This window comes from Cebus imitator, unplaced genomic scaffold (genome assembly GCF_001604975.1).
Source record: "Cebus imitator isolate Cc_AM_T3 unplaced genomic scaffold, Cebus_imitator-1.0 Scaffold537, whole genome shotgun sequence".
In the NCBI taxonomy this organism is placed as follows: domain Eukaryota; kingdom Metazoa; phylum Chordata; class Mammalia; order Primates; family Cebidae; genus Cebus; species Cebus imitator.
Window position 1 is genome coordinate 1,793,151 of NW_016107852.1, and position 16,920 is coordinate 1,810,070.

Genomic DNA, 16,920 nt, shown 5'->3' on the forward strand with positions numbered 1-16,920 from the left:
AACATGATGTTCTTCTAGCACCATACCAGGAATTCTGTCCTGCTTCTTTCAGTCTGCAGCCCAGAGCTCTCCAACCTTTTGAGCATTCCTATCATCTGTACACAGACCTGTTTGGCTCATTATTCCATGGAAGAAGATGAGAACTAGTTGCTTTGTCCTTCATTAGAAAAGGCTTCCTACTCCCCTATAGGTTTCACTGGGTCAGTGAACAAGTCTTTGTGAACCAGAGACATTACTTTTGAGTTTAGCAAAATACATTTTGATTTCTCCAAAGAGCAAATTATTTCTAAATTTAGAAGAGAAAGTAATCTTTTTTTTTTTTTTTTGAGACGGAGTTTCACTCTTGTTGCCCAAGCTGGAGTGCAATGGTACAATCTTGGCTCATGCAACCTCCTCCTTCCAGGTTCAAGCTATTCTCCTCAGCCCTCAAGCAGCTGGGATTACAAGAACGTGCCACCACACCTGGCTAATTTTTTGTAGTTTTACTAGAGATGTTTTTTCACCATGTTAGCCAGGCTAGTCTTAAACTCCAGACCTCAGATGATCTACCTGCCTCTGCCTCCCAAAGTGCTGGGATTACAGGCGTGAAGCCACTGTGCTGGTCCTGTAATCTCAAACTTCAGAATAGCTTATTGTGAATGGGAGACTTGGATTACATTTTCTCTGCTTTATGTGGGGCAAGAAATTTTCCTGGCAGTCAATATTCTTTTAGGTAATGGCAATAATATCTAATAATAGTTCTTGATATACTTAAGGAAGTTCCCCCCTCCCCCCCGCCATTAATAGGCAGTAGAGTAGAGTGGTTAAAGATACTACAGGCTCTAGATTCAGATTGCTGGGGTTTGTATCTTGGTTCTGCCATTTACTTGCTCTGTGACCTTGGGCTATATTTAACCTTTCTGTGTTTCATGGGCAATTTGTCAAGATTACTTTTGTAAAGGCCTTAGACAAGGATAGCTATATTATGTTTTTGATATTGGCTACCTCTTGAGATTCTATACATAGCTTATTTTCTCCTTTCAGACTTATTTCCATTGAACTACACACACTGATGGGTTTTTATTTTTTACCTTTACCTTTATATCTTGCCTGCTTTAAGCTGCTTGCTTTTCTTCTCCAAATTATGCTTTTACATCTGAATAAGATGATTGGCAGCCTATGGGAACAGGATGCTGAAGAATCCTGCAGGGAAAATGAACACAGGGTACCTTTAAACTTTGTTTCCTGACAGCAGAGGGTGCCATAATGTTTCTGGTGATAGGGATCTTCTATGTAGAATGATTTTTTTTCTACCTGCTACTTAAGAGTAAGAGCTTTTCCAGGACACCAACATTGAGCACTTTTATTGCCCATTATATAATAATGACACAAACCAAGGATTAACAATGCAAAGTCATTGACTAGTTTTAAAATTTAATTAAGCATGTTTATTATCACTGTATTTCATATCTGCCTGTTTGTATTTCTTGGGTCAGGTTTGTAAAGGTAGGGTGTTTTCAAGAGTATACGACCAATGTTGTTTTCTAATATTATGTCCTTATATATTTTGGAGCAGAAAAGACATGATGGAGGAGGAAAAGAGGGGGTTAACAGGTAAAGGCAGAAGTTGGTGGGCAAGCAGTACCAGTGCTAGAATGATGTGCAAGCTGAGCAGGATCAGATAGATGATAGTTCTAAGCAGAAGAAGTGCTGTTTGGCTTGCTAATAATTGGAAACTAGTCAGAGCCAGAGAAATAAATGTGCAGACCAAGGGGGATCCAAAGCATGGCAGATGGAACTTTCCTTGATGGCTGCAACAAGATTTCTATTGCACACACTCATCTTCCAGTGTGACATTGGCACTCCTTCCATCAAGAAGTGGGACCAAGGTTTTCTACCCTTGAATGTTGGTGGGTTGGTAACTACAATTGAAGTGATGTCTTCTAGACTATGGTATAAAGGTGATAGACTTATTACCTGCGATACTATTGGGATGCAAACTCTTGAAACCTAGCCACCATATGGTGAGGAGGCCCATGTCACATGGAAAACCCATGTATAGGTGTTCTGGGTGACAGCCTCAGCTGAAATCCCAGCCAACAGCTGGCTTTGACTGACAGACGTATGAGTGAGGAAGCCTTTGGATGTCTCTAGTCTCAATCACCTCCTGATTGTAACTACATGACAAACTCCTGGTGAGAAATGCCCAGCTCAACCTAGTCAACCCCCAGAATCAGAAGACATAATAATAAAATGATTAGTGTTTTCATTCACCAAGTTTTGGGGGAATTTGTTACCAGCAATAATAAACACAAAGTTAAGGTCCATCGGCCAGACAGAAGGTCTGGGGTAAGACAATTAAGTCAAGGATGCATTTCCAAAGTAAAAGCTAAATAACAGAAAGGAGGTTGAGTGCAGAAGAAGGGTTTGAGATCAGGGATGGGGTAGCCTATAAGGAGTTTACAGTGAAGCATACCAGGTCTGGTGTCTGTTGCTGTGGCAGACTATTTACCATCTTGCTCTTAGTTCTTAAAAGTATGCCCACAGTTGTAGCCTCATCCACTTCCTTCTAACCTTTTATCATGGAAAATGTCAAACATATGCAAAAGTAGAGAGTCTAATACAGTGAATTTCATACTCATTTCCACATGACCAACTCATGCCCATTCTTATTTATCTACACACTTATCCACTTTTCCCCACCACATTATTTTAAAGCAAGTCCTAGTCATAATATCATTCCATCCCTGTATATTTCATATGTAGCTCTAAAAGATAAGGACTATTTTTAAAAGCATAATCACAATATCATCATCAAACTTAAAGTAATTATATATATATTACTTGTGTATTTATATCAGAATCTAAATAATATTAATAATAGCAATACTATCATACAAATGCAATATAAACCACATATGAATTTGTAATTTTAATTTAAAAAGTAAAAGTGAAATTAGTTTTTTAAGCCAATGTACCAAAAACATTATCATTATGTCAACATATCAGTTAAAATATTCTAATAAGATACTATATATATATATATATATATTTATACTAAGTCTTTGAAATCTAATGTGTATTTTGCACACTTCAATTTGAACTAGCCACATGTGGGTAGTGGCTACTGAGTAGGACAATGAAGATCTATTTGTTGCAATTGATCTATGTGTCTTAAGTTTTTTTTAATATATAGGATTCCTCCTTTCCTCCCTACTCTTTTTTTTTTTTTTTTCATTTTATTTATTTGTTATGGAACTGGGTTGTTTGTCCTACAGAGTTTTCCACATTGTGGATTTTGCATTTCTGTACTATCAATTATTGTGTTTTTCTGGTTCCTGAATTTCCTGTGAACAAGTATCTTGATCCAGAAGCTCCAGCTCGATTTTAAGTTGTAATTTTGCTAAGACTACTTGCAGGTTATGTTGTTTTTTTCTCATTAGGAGACACATAATGACTGGTAGTCATGACAATGATCATTGTCTTAGATCCTTTACTTTATTAGGAATTGAAAAATGGTAATATTCTGTTATTCATTTTTTGTTTATTGACTGAAACATTACTATAAGAAGAAAATTTCCCTCATCAGCTTGGCAATGTAAATAACAATGGTGGCTTATGTTTTCATTTTGTAAACTATTGCTTTAAAGTGGAATAAAAATCAGTGAAAATGTCTACTTCTTTGTTATTGTGAGAGTACTATGCAGTTACAATTAGTTTTTCTTAAAATACAATAATTTTTGTTTCTTATTATAAGAGTAACGCATGTTCATGATAGAAAATTTTAAAATGTGGAAAAGAAGAAAGAAGAAAAAGAAAATTAGTGGCTCTTAATTGTGCTACCCAAAGACAACTCTTTCAGCATTTTGATTTATTTCCTTACAATCTCTTTTCTAAACATCTAAAAAAAACCTTGTTTGTGGTCATAATGTAATACATATTGTGTGCTGCTTTTTTTCATATAATAGAGCAAACATATCCCTGTAATACTACAGTTTCTCTGTAAACATCATTTAAATTCCTTGCAAAATATTTCAATTTATAGATGTTGTGCATTTAGAGTGATAGCTGATGCTTTTTCATTTATAAATATGCTGTGATGAAGAGTGATGTGCATAATGCATGGCTTGTGTTTCAGATGTTATTCTTAGGAAACACAACTTATTTTAAAGAGGTATGCAAGGTTGGTGGGCCATGCAGCATAACAAAATCAAATAAGAACTCCACAATTTGGGAACTATTAATTCAAACACCGAAGCTTCTGCTATGACTGTCTTCTAGGCAATGGGGAGATAGTACACAAATAGGCAAGGACTCTCCTCTCAGGAGACTTTTTTTTTTTTTTTTAAACTGAGTCTCACTCTGTTGCCAGGCGCCAGACTGGAGTGCAGTGGTGCAATCTTGGCTCACTGAAGTCTCCACCTCCTGAGTTCAAGCAATTCTACTGCCTCAGCCTCCCGAGTAGCTGGGACTACAGGCGTGCGCCACGATGCCCAGCTAATTGTAGAGACGGGATTTCACCATGTTGGCCAGGATGGTCTTCATCTCTTGACCTCATGATCCACCCACTTCGGCCTCCCAAAGTGCTGGGATTACAGGCCTGAGCCACCGCGCTCGATTCTGTTTTGATTATAGCCTTGTAGTATAGTTTGAAGTCAGGTAGCATGATGACTCCAGCTTTGTCCTTTTTGCTTAGGATTGTCTTGGCTATACAGGCTCTTTTTTTTGTTGTTGTTCCATATGAAATTTAAAGTAGCTTTTTTCTAATTATGTGAAGAAAGTCAATGGTAGTTTGATGGGATAGCGGTGAATCTATAAATTACTTTGGGCAGTATGGCCGTTTTCACAATATTGATTCTTCCTATCCATAAGCATGGAATGTTTTTCCATTTGTTTGTGTCCTCTCTTATTTCCTTCAGCAGCAGTTTGCAGCTCTCCTTGAAGAGGACCTTCATGTTCCTTGTAAGTTGTATTTCTAGGTATTTTAATCTCTTTGTAGCAATTGTGAATGGACGTTCACTCATGATTTGGCTCCCTGTTTGTCTGTTGTTGGATTAAAGACTTAAATGTTAAACCTAAAACCATAAAAACCCTCAAAGAAAACCGAGGCAATACCATTCAGGACATAGGTATGGGCAAAGATTTCATGACTAAAACACCAACAATTGCAACAAAAGCCAAAATTGACAAATGAGATCTCCTATCCAAGTACTAACCAGTACTAACCAAGTACTAACCCGGCCATGCTTAACTTCTGAGATCAGACAGGATTGGGCTCATTCAGGGTGGTATGGCCATAGATGACAAATGAGATCTAATTAAATTAAAGAGCTTCTGCACAGCAAAAGAAACTATCATCAGAGTGAATAGGCAACCTACAAAATGAGAGAAAATTTTTGCAATCTACCTGTTGACAAAGGTCTAATATCCAGAACCTACAAGGAACTTAAATTTATGAGAAAAAAATCATCAAAAAGTGGGCAAAGATATAAACAGACACTTCTCAGAAGAAGACATTTATGCAGCCAACAAACATATGAAACAAAGCTTATCATCACTGATCATTAGAGAAATGCAAATCAAAACCACAATGAGATACCATCTCATGCCAGTCAGAATGGTGATTATTAAAAAAAGTCAGGAAACAACAAGTACTGATGAGGCTGTGGAAAAATAGGAATGCTTTTACACAGTTGGTGGGAGTGTACATTAGTTCAACCATTGTGGAAGACAGTGTGGCGATTCCTCAAGGATCTAAAACTAGAAATACCATTTGATCCAGCAATTCCATTATTGGGTATATACCCAAAGTATTATAAATCATTCTATTATAAAGACACATGCACATGTATGTTTATTGTGGCACTATTTACAACAGCAAAGACTTGGAACCAAGCCAAATGCCCATCCATGATAGACTGGATAAAGAAAATGTGGCACATATATATCATGGAATATAATGCAGACATAAAAAAGGATGAGTTCACATCCTTTGCAGGGACATGGATTAAGCTGGAAGCTATCATTCTCTGCAAACTAACACAGGAACAGAAAACCAAATGCCACATGTTCTCACTCATAAGTGGGAGTCGAACAATGAGAACACATGGATGCAGGGAGGGGGACATCACACACTGGGCCCTATTGGAGGGTTGTGGGCAAGGGGATGGAGAGCATTAGGACAAATACCTAATACATGCAGAGCTTAAAACCTAGCTGATGGGTTGTTAGGTGGAGCAAACCACAATGGCACACGTATACCTATGTAACAAACCTGCATGTTCTGCACCTGTAACCCAGAACTTAAAGTAAAATTAAAAAAAAAAAAAGGAATAAAGATGGGCAGGAATGATTTCCTTCTTATTTTTAAAGAAAGAACTTTACCCTCTCTCTCTTCTTGCTTTTAAATTGAGGATATGCTTTTGCTTTTTAAACATCTGTACTAGCTGCTCATCTGCAGGGACATAAATTCTGTTGACATGCCCAAGGGAAAGTGTGGCTCAGACGTGAAAGCAGAGCAGGAACTCAAGGCAGCCTGTCCTCATCAGCCTGCTGTTCCCAGACACTTAGCACAATTGTTTTTTTAAAATGGTCTGGGAGTGCATTTTCATAGAATATGTTGAAATAATCAGATCCCCTCTTTTCCCTCTGGCTGCTGTTCAGCCTTACCTTACCCTTACAGCTCACCTTGGAAGCCACTTTCCTGTTTGCAATGAAGTGGGAGGATAGAAAAGATACTATGCTTCTCAGTGGTCATTTTGTTAAGTGTTTTCTATTCAAATGTTTAAAAATTATCTCTCTGCCCTGAAAGCATACAGTAGCTCTGGTTAGAGGGCCAGGTATAGGTTTCCTTTTCTCTACATGGATGAATACACTTGTAGGTTCACATCTGCTCTTGTCAGGAATAATTTTCCACTATGTTTTTTTTCCATTACTGAAGCATGATTCTCGGTTCTGACCCTGGCCTTGAGATGGATCCTTGGACTACCTCCATGGAGATATTCTTGATTTTGTCGAGGGAGGCATGAACTTTTCCTTCTTGTCAACTACCCATTTCTCATCCCTTTCTAGCCCACAAACCCTCAATTGTCATCCATTCATTTATTTGCTCCGTAAGCATTTGTTGTTTGTCCACTGCATGCTGAACACTATACTCAAGGCTTTGGGGATTCCACAAAAAGAAAGAAAGGAAGAAAGAAGGTATTTTCTCTCTAGTTAAAGCATTAAAATGTGTAAGTAAAAATTACATAGCAAATTACCAATGTCTTAAAACATTTTTCTTGCTTACAATTATGTAGTCAAATTTCACACCGCTATAAAGATACTACCTGAGACTTGGTAATTTATAATTAAAAGAGGTTTAATTGACTCACAGTTCTGCGTGGCTGGGGAGGCCTCAGGAAATTTACAATCATGGCAGAAGGTGAAGGGGAAGCAAGGCACATCTTACATGGTGGCAGGAGAGAGCAAGAATGAGATGGGAACTTCCAAACACTTTTAAACCATCAGATCTCATGAGAACTTCCTCACTATCACTAGAACAGTATGAGGGAATCCACTCCCAAGATCCAATCACCTCCCACCAGTTCTCTCCCTCAACATGTGGGGATTACAATTAGAGATGAGATTTGGGTGGGGACACAGAGCCAAACCATAATAACTTATAACACTTATAAAATATAAACTATCTTTGTAATTTTCCATTTAGAAATCCCCCATCCTTTATTCTAATTCTGCCCTTTATTCAAATCCCCCTCTATGAGAAGCAAGCTTATTTTGAAGCTTTTTTACCCTTTACCCACCCTAACTCATGCCTGACACATACAAGTCTGTTTCTCTTCCTTTTTTCCTTTTTTCCCTCTCTCCCTCCCTCCCCCTCTCTCTACCTTCCTCCTTCCTTCTCAGTATTTGGATTGTGGTAAAGACTTTATAGAAACTATTCATATACTTAGAGTTACTCTTTTCAGACTTATCAGACCAGAAATACTTCACAGTGGCTTCCAGTTGCTTCCTGGAGTGGGATTGAGAAGCAGAAGATGAGCCTGAAGACATAAGTCAACACCAGATGATGTAGTACTTGATTTTCATGATAAGAAGTTTGGATTGTATCCAGAAAGCAATGGTAATTAATGCATCACATCTATTTATTGAACATTTACTATGGACAAGCACTGTTCAAGGCATGAGGCTATAGCAGCGATTAGGTCAGATGAGGTCCCCACCTTTATTAAGGGACTTATATTTTAGTGGGAGGACATAGATAATAAACACATAAATAAGGCAGTGATAAGTGCCATAAAGAAGATAGAGTATTGTGAAGGAGAAGGCCTGCTTGGGGACATTTGCTTTAGCTAGGGCAGTTTTTCAGGCATTTCTGAGGTGAGAACTGAAAATAGGAAGGAGAGAAGCATTCTGTCATGGGGGATGGGGCAGGCTGGGGAGTTTAGAGCATGCCAAGCACAAACAACAGCAGACCAGAGAACCCGAGATGGAAACAAACGTGGCTTCTTTAGGGAGAAAGAAAGAGGCCAGAGTGGTTGGAGCATGGTTCTGGGTGCAAGTAGAACAAGGTGTGCTGAAGAGTTTAAAAGGTGTTCCATTCATGTAGATCTTGGAATGCTGTGTCAAGAGGTGTAGATGTTTATTCTGGTCATTGGGAAGCTCTGGACAGTTCTCAGAAAGACAGTTCATCTGATTTTACCTTTAAAAATCATTTTGGTAGTTGCTACAACAGGTTTTCTTATACAGTTGACACAACCCTATTCTCCTCTGATCACCAAAATTCTCCAGCAGACACCAGCTGGGTGTCTTCCAATTCAATTTTGATGCTACCTGGAGTTACAGTCAGATCCCATAAGTCAGTCCCACAAGACTGACCACACTAAAAATACCAAGTGGCAGGTAGTAGATTGTCATTTATAATTCTGACTGGCTATAAATTTAAGTTCTCATGACCTCCTTTTTGGGTTTGATTAATTTGCTAGGATGGCTCACAGAACACAGGAAACACATTTACCAATTTATTATAAAGGATATTATAAAGCCTACAGATGAATGACCAGCTGAAGAGGTGCATAGGGTGAGGAATGGTGTGGAGCGTCCACGTCCATCTGGGCACACTACCTTGCATGTACCGCCACATGTTCAGCAACCTGGAAGCTCTCTGAGTTCTCCTTTGTGGTTTTTATGGAGGCTTCATTACCTAGGCATGACTAATTTCACTGGCAATTGATGATTAACTCAACTTTCAGCCTCTCTTTCCTTCTAGGGTGGGGTGCGTGGGGGATAGGAGATGGAGGTTCCAACTCTCTTATCACATGATTGGTTCCCTTGGAAACCAGCCCCATCCTGAAGCTATCCAGGAGTCCACGAAGAGTCACCTCGTCAGTACAAAAAATGCTGCTATTTGCGCAGAAAATTTCAAGTGATTTAGGAACTCTATGTCTCTTATCACTCAGGAAATTACGAAGGCTTTAGGAGTTCTGTGTCAATACCTGGTCAAACACCAAATGCTAGAACAAAAGATTCTTGTGGCACCCCATCTACCATGGTTTTAGGAGCTCTACATCAGGAACTGGGGGTGGAGACCAAAATATATATTTCTAATTTCACACCTGGAGAAGAGCCTATAGTGAGGCAAAAAACAGAAGAACCAGGCGAGGCATGGTGGTTCAAGTCTGTAATCCTAGCATTTTGGGAGGCCGAGGTTGGCGGATCACTTGAGGTCAAGAGTTCCAGACCAGCCTGGCCAACATAGTGAAACCCTGTTTCTACTTAAAATACAAAAATTAGCCAGGGGTGGTGATGGGCATCTGTAATCCCAGCTACTCAGGAAACTGAAGAAGGAGAATCACTTGAACCCAGGAGGTGGAGGTTGCAGTGAGCCGAGATCGCAGCATTGCACTCCAACCTGGGCGACACAGTGAAACTCTAACTCAAACACAACACAACACAACACAACAAAACAACAACAACAAGAAATCAGGAGAACCAGTTAAGATGCTATTGCAGTCCAGGGACAAGATTGGAGTGACTCTAACTGGGGTTGTAGCAGACAGTCACGTGGCTAGAAAGTGGTAGACAGAAACTCACTGTGTCTTACCCATTCCCCTGACTAGTCTGGAGCAGCAACCTAATGCCATGCAGGAACACAGACTAATGAACAGCATTTACAACTAAGAGAGAAGCTGCTGAGTTTCTGAGGCTGATTCTCATTTTTTTCACTGTATTTATTTATTAATTCATCATTACGCAGGATTTTGTGTCTCACACTGCTGTTAAGCACACCATGAAATGGAAGAAACGAAACTAGGTTAACAGGAGGCTTTGCTAAGTGTGCTACTGTAAATGTTTTCTGAGATGTCAAGTGAAGCCATCAGGCTCTTTGAGAGTTATTTGATATGTGGACAGAGGAGAAAATTGCCAATATTCTTCTGTTTTTATCATACTTATTCCTCCCAAATGTTGGCCAAACTTCCTTCACCCCATCTTCTCTCTCTCCCTCCCTCCTTCCTTACAAGGCCCTATATGATCTGGCCCCATTACCTGGCTCCCTACTTTCCCCCTTGTTATTTCTCCCAGCCACACTGGCCTCTTCATGGCTTCTAGAACATGCTTGGCAGTGTTGGCATTTGCTGTTCCTTTGGCACTCATGCTCTTCTTTGCAGTGGGCTGCATGACTTGATCTTCCAGGTTCTCTGGTCTCGGTTTAATTTTCACCAATCCCTCTCTCTAAAATTGTAGAGACACCTCCCCTTCCACCAAGGAGAACATAATGATACAGAAAGACTTCTGTCATCTCTTAAAATTGGACAGATTTAGTAAGCAAATGAAGCAAGAACACAGAGGAGCTGAACGATACTTTCAATACATTTAATGTAGCTGGTATTTATAGAAGCTTATAGTCTCTGAATGGAGAATATTCATTTTTCCATTTGCAGTTGCATAATTTATAAAAATTGATAATGCATTTGATCTCAAAGAAAACCTTTAATTTTAAAGGATAGCGATTTTACAGGTCACATTCTAGGATTATATTTCAGTAAAAATGGAAATAGAATGTGACCCAAAATGTTTTTTTAAACCAGGATTATAATAAGCACTACATGCATAGATAATCTCTAGATAAAAGAAGTCAAAAGGAAAGTTTCAAACTTTCTAGGAAGCCATAAAAAAGGAGAGCACTTTAAGTACGGTGGCCTGTGCCTGTAGTTCCAGCTACTTCAGAAGCTGAGGCAGGATTGCTTGAACCCAGGAGTCAAGTCAGGCTTGGGCAATATGTCAAGACCCTGTCTTTAAATAAAAATTTTAAAAAGAGAGTACCTTATACTAAAATCATTGGACGCTGCAAAATATGTGCCCAAAGATAAATTTATAGCTTTAAATATGTTCATTATTTAAGAAAGGCATTCTTTGAGGGACCCCCGCCCCCCATTCAAATTCAAGTTCACAATTGTTCAGCTTTGTCAACTGTGTGCAATTCTTTCCTGATGGGAACAGATTTGCCACGGCCAGTGCTGACGGCCAGATACACATGTATGACGGTAAGACCGGGGAGAAGGTGTGAATGCTGGGCAGAAGAAAGGCCCACGACAGCGGGATTTACGTCATTAGTTTGGAGTCCGGACAGCACCCATTGCTTTCTGCTTCTGGGGACAAAACTTCCAAGATTTGGGATGCCAACGTGAACTTGGTGGTCAGCACAATTCCCATGGGCTCCACGGTTCTGGACCAGCAGCTGGGCTGCCTGTGGAAGAAGGACCACCTGCTCAGTGTCTCCCCGTTTGGGTACATCAACTATTTGGACAGAAACAACCCCAGCAAGCCCCTGCGCGTCATCAAGGGCCACAGTAAATCGATCCTGTGTCTGACGGTGCATAAAAACGGAGGCAAGTCCTACACTTACTACCGGAGCCACGACGGACACATTAATTCCTGGGATTCGGAGACAGAGGAGAAGGACTCTTTCGCTGGGAAGGGCCACACGAACCAGGTGTCCAGATGGACCATGGCGGAGTCGGGGTGGCTCATCAGCTGCTGCATAGACGACACCGTGCGGTACACCAGCCTCACGCCGCGGGGCTACAGTGGACAAGGAGTGGTGAAACTGGACGTTCAGCCAAAGTGCGCAGCCGTCGGCCCCGGGGGATACGCCATGGTCGGGTGCATCCGGCAGAGAGTCCTGCTGGAGACTCAGAGGAAGTGCTTCAGCAATCACAACCCCGGCTCCCAGCCCGGAGCTGTGGCCGCGCAGCCCGGCGGAGGGGGGGCGCGCACGCACTTCCGCCCGCCCGTACTCCATCTTGGGCACCAGGCTGAAGGACGAGGGCGAGCTCCGAGAGGCCAAGGGCCGGGTGACCGAGGTGGCCTCCTCCCACGACGGCGCCTTCCTCGCGGTGTGCGACGCCAGCAAGCTGGTCACGGTGTTCAACGTTGCCGGCGGCTACTCGAGAACAGTGTTTTTGATGGACACCATGCAAAAATCGTCTGCCTGGCCTGGTCCCCAAACGATGAACACTTTGGCCCCAGTGGCGGGGACAGGATGGTGTACATCTGGACCCTGAGTGACCCGGAAACCAGAGTCAAGATCCAAGGCGCACATCGGCTGCACTATGTCAGCAGCCTGGCCTGGCCTGGCTGGACGAGCGCACGCTGGGCACGACCTCCCACGTCGCCTCTGTTAAGGAGTGGACAATCACCTACTGAGGAGCCCCACCCCCGCCTCTGGACTGACCGAATCAGGGACGAGGGTTGAACTGCAGTGGAACATGTCATTTCTCTATTTCTGTGATGCGCCTCTTTGCCCCCGCCCCACCGCAAGAAGCAGGAGGGCCCCGTCATGATCCTTGTCTCTGCGGGGTGTCTGTACACGTTCTTCTGAAAGCTTTAGACAGAAACGGATTGCACATGAGAAATAAAGCGAGCACTTAAACAATATGTGGAGCGTTACTAAACCCAAAGCCCAACCAAACCTTGAGAATGCGGAACATTCCAGAGGAATGTTTGGAGTAGCCTCCAAAGCACACAGAGCCCCGGCCCCCGCTGTGGCTCTCACTGTCAGCGAGCGTTGTACAGGTAAATGAGCCGGGGCTCTCACGTTCCTACCTGCAGAACATTTCTGTACTGGTGAGAAGAGGGAGTACGCGTTGCAGTTCAGCAAAGCGGGAATTCTCTGTTGAGATGTCTGTCTCTTCCTAGCATGTGACTCACACCGTGTGGCTGCCTTCCAGATCAGATGGGGACACACAAACCCTTGGGTATGTTTTATTGTCAGATTTTGTGCTTGATTTTAAGAATGGAATTATTATTATTATTTTTTATCTTAACGGTTGCCTGTCAGTGTTTACAAACGAGTGTGCTGTCAGCACCGTGTCCAGATTTTTAGAACCCTTGTTAGCCAGAACTGGTCATGGTTTCACCATTATGCTTTGATGTTCTCCTGTCTTTCTCTTCCTCTTCTGCTCCCAGGAGCAAAGGTTAATTTAAAGGCAAAGATAAAGTTACTGTAAACTAATCTGCCATCGTTTTAACATTCCTTTACTTTTTCAGTGCAGAAATTAAAAGTAAGTTTAAAGCACCATGTTTGGGAGTGTTTTTGCATGTGTCAGAACCACTGGTATATGTTGGCTGAGAAAAATCCCTCCCCTTGCACTGTGAAAACACTGAGCAATTTAAGAGATTAGCCTGAGAAATAATTAAATATATTTTCTCTCTCTCTCTAAAAAAAAAGTTTACAAAAAAGAACTTAGTATTCATATCAAGAAATTAGAAAAACAACTACTTAAAAGAAAAAATTAATAAAGATAAAATCTATAATGAGTGGGAGTAAAAACAGTTTATAATTTAAAAGCTGCTTTTTTTAAATTAAAAAATTGTTTTAGAGATAGGGTCTTGCTATGTTGCTCAGGCTAGCCTCAAACTCCTAGCCTCAAATTGTTCTTTCACCTTAGCCTCCTAAGCATTGGGATCACAGGTGTGAGCCATCATGCTGGACCCTGCTTCTTAAAATGACCAATAAGCCGCTTATTGAGTCTAAGGAGAAAAGGAGAAAAAGTATATAAAGATTAGGAAAAAGAAAGGAGAAAGAAACAGGTATTAGGAAAATTAACAGTTTTAAGAGGTATTGCATGCAATTTCTTTATAGCCATTTGAAAAACTAGAGGGAATGTTTTATTTCAAAGAAAAATATAAGTAATTGAAAATGAACAAAGTAGAAATGGAAAACTAATGACAAGAATGAAAAGGTAATTAAAGATCCAGTAAAAAAAAACCAGGAATAGATGGGTTCACAACAATTATCTAGTCTTTAAAGAATGAATAATTCCATTGTTTTACAAATGATTCCAAACCATGTAAAAAGATAGATCTCTCTCTAAATGATTTTATAAACTCATCATAACTTTCATACTGAAAAAATATATGAATATTCACTTATGAATGTAGATGCAATAAAATATAAGGAAAAATATATGAATATTCACTTATGAATATAGATGCAAAAATTATCAAGTATTAGCAAAATTAATCTGGCAATAAATCTAAGAATAATACATTTTTAGAAATGTAAGCATAGGTTGGATACTGTGGCTCAAGCCTGTAATCTCAGCACTTTGGGAGACGGAGGCAGGTGGATCATGAGATCAGGAGTTCAAGATCAGCCTGACCAAGATGGTGAAACTCCTTATCTACTAAAAATACAAAAATTAGCTGGGCGAGGTGGCAGGTGCCTGTAATCCCAGCTACTCGAGAGGCTGAAGCAGGAGGATTGCTTGAACCTGGTAGGCAGAGGTTGCAGTGAGCCGAGATCCTGATAATGCACTCCAGCCTGGGCAACAGAATGAGACTCCATCTAAAAAAAAAAAAACAAAACGAAAAAATAAAGAAATGTAAGCATAGATGAATAGCAGGAAATCTAGCAACATACTTTAATATGTTAGCAAATCATATGTTATTTGAATAAATAAGGAAGAGCATTTGATAAAGTTAACATCCATTCCCAATTAAACTATAATTAAGATAGGAAAAGAAGGAAATTTTTTGTGGTAGTTCATTTTAGCTAACAACCATTATTTGTCCTATTATTTTAAAAATTCTTACTGCAATGCACTGCTTATGTCTCCTTCTCCATATTCACGTTAAAATATTCATCCCCAAGGTGATGTATTAGAAGAGGGGCCTTTGGGAGACGATTAGGTCGTGAGGGTGGAGCCTTCATGGATGAGCTAAGTGCCCTTATAAAAGAAACTCCGAGATTCCTCATCCTTTCCACCATGTGAGGATGCAACAAAGAATGTTGTCTGTGGACCAAGAAGCTTGCCTTCACCAGACACAGAATCTAACAGTGCCTTGATCTTGGACTTTCCTGCCTTTCCTATATTTATTTATAATAATTTATTTTACACAAACTTCTGTTGTTTGTAAGTCGCCTGGTTTATGGTATTTTGTTATAGCAGCCTGAATGGACTAAAACATTTACCTTTATGTTAAAACAGAATGTTTTGAACTTGCTAATCATCTGACTGCAAATAGCTAGACAATCACATATATTTTCAGAGTACTAGTTTGTCAAACAAGTTCTCCTTTTTAAAGTTAGCCACCAAACTTCTTTATGTTACAAATTGCTCATGAAATTTTCCTGATTCTTGTGATATGAGATATTATGACCTCAGTTATTTGTCTGACAGCAGAAAACTGTGCCTTGTTCAAACTGAACAAGGCATGCATGCAGTTTAATTTGATGATTGACTCACTCATAGTCTTATATCTGTTACACACTAATTACCAGTGGCTGGTTATTTCCAGTTCCATTAGACAATTAAATAACATATAGGCTATGTGTCAAAATCTGATAGTGAATATTATCCTAAAATCAAATCATAAAAATGATTTCTATTAAAATAGAAAACCCATCAGGTATGTTTATTATCACCACTGTTATTTACCACTGATTGGGAGGTCCTAGGGATGTAATGAGACAGTAAAATAAAATAATTGATATAAATATTGGAAAAGAAGAGAGAAAACAATCACTTTTTAAAAAATTTTTGAGACAGAGTTTCCCTCTTGTTACCCAGGCTGGGGTGCAATGGCTCAATCTCGGCATACTGCAACCTCCGCCTCCTGGGTTCAAGCCATTCTCCTGCCTCAGCCTCCCGAGTAGCTGGGACTACAGGTGCGCGCCACCATGCCCAGCTAATTTTTGTATTTTTAGTAAAGCTGGGGTTTCACCATGTTGACCAGGATGGTCTCAATCTCTTGACCTTGTGATTCACCCCCCTCGGCCTCCCAAAGTGCTGGGATTATAGGCGTGAGCCACCGCGCCTCGCCAACAATCACTTTTTGCTGATGATACAATTTTATACTTAGAAAACCAAAGACACAAGTAAATAAAAGCACACAATAATTAATGAGAAACGTTGGTTAGGTGACTAATGCAAGACTCATATACAAGAATTAGTCATTATTTTAATAACAAGTACTGAGTAAAATAAATGGAAAAATAGCATTTATATAAATGACAGAAACTATAAAATACTTAGAAGTAAGTTTTAAAAGAAAAGCACAGAAACTGCTTTTCTTTTAAACCTTATATGACATAAAACAAGACTTGAACAAATAAGATAATGTATTTAAGTGAGAAGACAGTATAATAAGTGTCAGTTTCCCCTGAATTAACATAACTTGATGAAATTGAGATTAGAATGCCAATAGGAAGACATTTAAAAAGTCTCTTTGTTTCTTTTGCTGTGCAGAAGCTGTGAAGTTTGATTAGGTCCCATTTGTCTATTTTGGCTTTTGTTGTCAATGCTTTTGGTGTTTTGGTCATGAAATCCTTGCCTACACCTACGTCCTGAATGGTTTTGCCTAGATTTTCTTCTAGGGTTTTTATGGTGTTAGGTCTGATGTTTAAGTCTTTAATCCATCTGGAGTTAATTTTAGTGT

The 16,920-nt window shown here is 40.0% G+C and overlaps 2 pseudogenes across 1 annotated transcript; both read left to right on the forward strand.

The window, feature by feature from the left end:
- Positions 1–1,513: 1,513 nt before the first annotated feature.
- Positions 1,514–12,684, forward strand: LOC108293404 (annotated as a pseudogene). Its single transcript, XR_005197751.1, has 2 exons — positions 1,514–1,593; positions 11,381–12,684. The product of XR_005197751.1 is annotated as a WD repeat-containing protein 1-like (transcript).
- Positions 12,685–12,914: 230 nt separating this feature from the next.
- LOC108293449 overlaps positions 12,915–16,920 on the forward strand; it is a 24,402-nt pseudogene continuing 20,396 nt past the window's right edge.